Raw genomic sequence first — 4,466 nt, 5'->3', positions numbered from 1 at the left:
CAAAGGTATAACTAAGATCAAATTTCTCTTTCTTCTGACTGAGACTGTAACTAACAAGAAATAAAGCAAAAAGACACTGTAACTTACTGCTATATCCTGTTCTCCCTATGTGGACTGGGGAGAAAAGGAGAGATCCTTGTCCCAAAAGAGGGGAAGTGAAAAGGGTAGCAGCTTTATATCACTCCAGTCAGGACTCAGCATCCTTCAAAAAGAGTGTGTGTGTATATATATATATATATATATTTTTTTTTTTTTAATATTTAAAGGTGTATGTGTATATATATATTTTTTTCTTTTTTTTGAGACAGTTTCACTCTGCCACTCAGAGTAGACTGTCATGCATCATCATAGCTCACAGCAACCTCAAACTCTTGGGCGCAAGGAATACTCCTGCCTCAGCCTCCCTAGTAGCTGGGACTACAGACACCCACCACAACACCTGACTAATTTTTCTTTTTTCTTTCTTTTTTTTTTGTAAATAGAGACAGGGTCTCACTCTTACTCAGGCTGGTCTCAAACTCCTTAGCTCAAGTAATCCACCAGCCTCAGCCCTACGGAGTGCTGAGATTACAAGCATGGGACATCATGTCCAGCCAAAAAAAGTATATTTTGTTACAGCTACCTTTGGGTACCTGAGAAATCAATCTCCCTCATCTCATCTGGAAAGGTATAGAAATTCCACCAATGGATCCTAGCTGGCCTAAAGGTAGCTTCACAGGCCAGGTGCAGGCCTGCTACCTTTGGCTGCCCAGAAGAGAAAGTCATGGGGCTATCCAGCTTTGGGGGTCTAAGATAATGACATTATTACTTACTAAAAATGGGCTCTGCTGCCCACATTCAAGTCATACATTCAGACATGAAAGATAACACATCATTCAAAGCCAAATACAACCCTTGTATTTTAAGTACACCATTTTCCCCTCAATTAAAATTGTTGCAGCACAATCAAGTTGCAATTGCCTGCTTCAACTAATTCAGGAGACAATGTGATGATCAGAGGGGAAAAGTTCTATTAAAAATGGCAGATATAGCTCAACCTGGTGGCTCAAGCCTATAATCCCAGTGCTTTGGGAAGCCAAGGCAGGAAGATCACTTGTAACCAGGAATTCAAGACTAGCCTGGGCAACATAGGAAGACCTCATCTCTAAAAAAACTAGCCAAGTGTGGTGGCACATACCTGTAGTCCCAGCTACTCAGGAGACTGAGGGGCAGAAGGATCACTCCAGCCCAGGAGTTGGAGCCTACAGTGAGCTATGATCACACCACTGTCCTTCAGCCTGGGCAACAGAGTAACAGAATAAGACTCTGTCTATAAAATCAAAAAGAAAAAAAAAATAGCAGATGCATGACCATCTCAACCTGGAAAGGGTCATGTGACCCTATTCTGGCCAATGAAACCTGGGAGAGTGGGGAGGGGGTAGGTGGGAGAGAGATATCCACAAACAAGCTGCTAGGAAAAGTTTTACTCCATGACTAAAAGAGAAATTTGAGGATTTGGGGGTAGGGAAGCTCTCTGGGAGTTTTGGAGACAGTTGTCTAGAATGTGATGACTAGAACTATGGTAGTCATCTTGATTCATAAGATACAAGTTGAGTAAGACATAGCAGAAAAGGTGCCTATGTCCAAGATCCGTAAGCTGCTTCTCAGCCCTGGAATGCCCTGTCTCCAGACACCATGTTATGGAATATAGTAAATAATAAATACAAACCTTTTAGTAAGTATTCTATATTTATAGCCAAAAACATCCTGATTGATACACAGGTCATTAGAAAAAGACAATCAAAATTAGACAAAGGATACAAACAGAAAATTCACAGAGCCGGAGATAAAGGTGGCCAAAAAAAGTCTTTAAAAGATGTTCAACTTGGGGGTGGTGCCTGTGGCTCAAGGAGTAGGGCACCGGCCCCATATATCAGAGGTGGTGAGTTCAAACCCAGCCCTGGCCAAAACCAAAAAGATATTCAACTTGGCTTGGTGCCTATAGTTGAAACACCTAAATCATCTCTTTCCCTCATAGCCTTAGGCTTCATCAGATAAGATCAAAGAAAGTAATAACAGACAAGTTGTTTTTCATTATGTTAAACTGGGTTATATTGAAAGGATTATGCTTAAAGGTATATGTTGAGTGGATTATCAGATTAACAAGGAAGGAGCTACTTACAGGGCAGGTGGTCATAAACTGTTTAAATGGATCAATGAGGTCATTTCTGCATTGTGCTCATGTACAAAATTCCCTATATAAGCCAACTGCAAATAAAGAAGCTCGCCATTTTGCCTGAGCAAGCAGATGGTCACCTTTACTTAAAACATAATTTCAATAAGTGTGCTCATTCTTCACGACATCCTTTTTCCGTGAGACCCTTACGGCAACAGTGCCTGTAGCACAGTGGTTATGGCACCAGACACATACATCGAGGCTGGCAGGTTCAAAACCAGCCCAGGCCAAGTAAACAATGGCAACTGCAACAAAAAATGCCTGGGTATTGTGGCAGGTGCCTGTAGTCCCAGCTACTAGGGGGGCTGAGGCAACAGAATCGCTTAAGCCCAAGAGTTGGAGGTTGCTGTGAGTGCTGTGAGCTGTGCGCCACAGCACCAACTAAGAGTGACATAGTGAGACTCTGTCTCAAAAAAAAAAAAAAATAGGTATTCAACTTTACTAATAATAAAGGAAACAAGTGAAAACAAGATTTTTTTTTCATCAGATTTATAAAATTTGCTAATACTAGAGTTGATTAGTGTTTGGGAAAACAGGACTTCTCAGACTTTTGAAGGATTTTGCAAACTAGTATACTGCACTATACAGTAAGCCAAAAAAAAAAAAAAAAATTCTGAAATAATCCAAAGTCCACTGGTAAGGAATTGAGTAAATAAATAAACTGTAACACATTGTACTGTGGAATAGTCACAACCACACAAAATAATGGGGTAAATCTGTATATGATGACATTTGAAGCTATCCAAGGTACACTGTTATGGAAAACACACAAGTTTCAGAAGAGTTCAGGGTCTGACAATTAAGTTCATGAACTCATCCTAGAAAAATTTCTACATACCTCATTGCTAACTATCACTATAGTTACCTTCAAAGTACTCTCCTTGGGAAACTTGCACCAATCCCCGCACCTAGTCCATTCTTCAGAGCAATTTTGGAACTCCTTTTCTGGAATGGCCATCAAAGCTGTCATAGTATTACCCTTGATGTCCTCAATGTCATCACAATATCTTCTTTTCGATATTTCCTTTATCTTTTGGTAAAGAAAATAGTCACTAGGGACTAGATAAAGTGAGTAAAGACTATGCTCCAATACAGTTATTTGTTTACTGGCTAAAAATTTCATTATAGACAGTGCTGTGTGAGCTGGTGCATTGTAGTGATGCAAGAACCACACCTTTCTCATGCCAACATTTTCAGTTAAGATACTCCTGTTCATCTATCCACGTTTGCTTGGTCCACTATGCCAATGATTTTGACATACAATTTAATGCATTTTGCAATGTTTTCATCAGTTCTGCTCATTACTAACTTGCCTTCATCAATGACACATTCTCTCCCCTTAAGAAACCATTTAATCCATTTGTACATTGCTGTTTTCTTCATGGCATTATCCCCATAAACAAGGACTAACATTCCCTGATTTTACTTAGACTCTTGCCAGTTTAATAAGAAATTTATGGATTTTGTTTGTTGCTTCAATTCAAGCTCTGATATTCTCGTGATGGCACACAAAAACACACAATAAAAATAATGAATGCCACTCAGCAAGACACAGCCCCATAGCAACATGAACCCCCTTGGGAGACACTGATATACTAAGGTTATGAAACTTTACCTAATTCTTTGTACAGTAATGCCAACAGAAGTACACAGTGGCAAGTTCACAAATTTAATTGTCAGACTCATATACATGCATCCTATTCACATTTTTTTTATTTACTGAAATAACTCTGAAACAATATATAACAATTATCATTAGGAGGTTGATATGAAGATCCTAAATTTTAAACTATAAACATTCCCATGCTTAGCGATAGGTGTATGTAAATGAAACACATTTATACTTTGTAATGAAGGCAAAAAACTATTTTTAACCTCATCAATACATAGAAAGTGCTGATCTTTGTTTGGCATTTACAACTATCTGGAGAGGGTTATAGGCAAATGTCCTAACTTTCTTCCTAGACTAGGGGAAACCCAAGATACTAGACCCACACCAGAAATCTGTATCCAGGCTGAGGCAAGTGGATTGTTTGAACCCAGGAGTTTGAGACCACTCTGAGCAAGAGTGAGACCCAGTCTCTACTAAAACTAGAAAAACTAGCTGGGTGTTATGTTGGTGCCTGTAGTCCTAGCTTCTGGGAGGCTGGGGCAAGAAGATCTCTTGAGGGCACAGTGACTCACATCTGTAATCCTAGCACTTTGGGAGGCCGAGGTAGGTGGATTGCTTGAAGTCAGGAGTTCAAGACCA

Source organism: Otolemur garnettii, unplaced genomic scaffold, assembly GCF_000181295.1.
Source record: "Otolemur garnettii isolate 467f Iridium unplaced genomic scaffold, OtoGar3 scaffold00008, whole genome shotgun sequence".
NCBI classification, from domain to species: Eukaryota; Metazoa; Chordata; class Mammalia; order Primates; family Galagidae; genus Otolemur; species Otolemur garnettii.
This window is presented reverse-complemented; position numbering follows the sequence as displayed.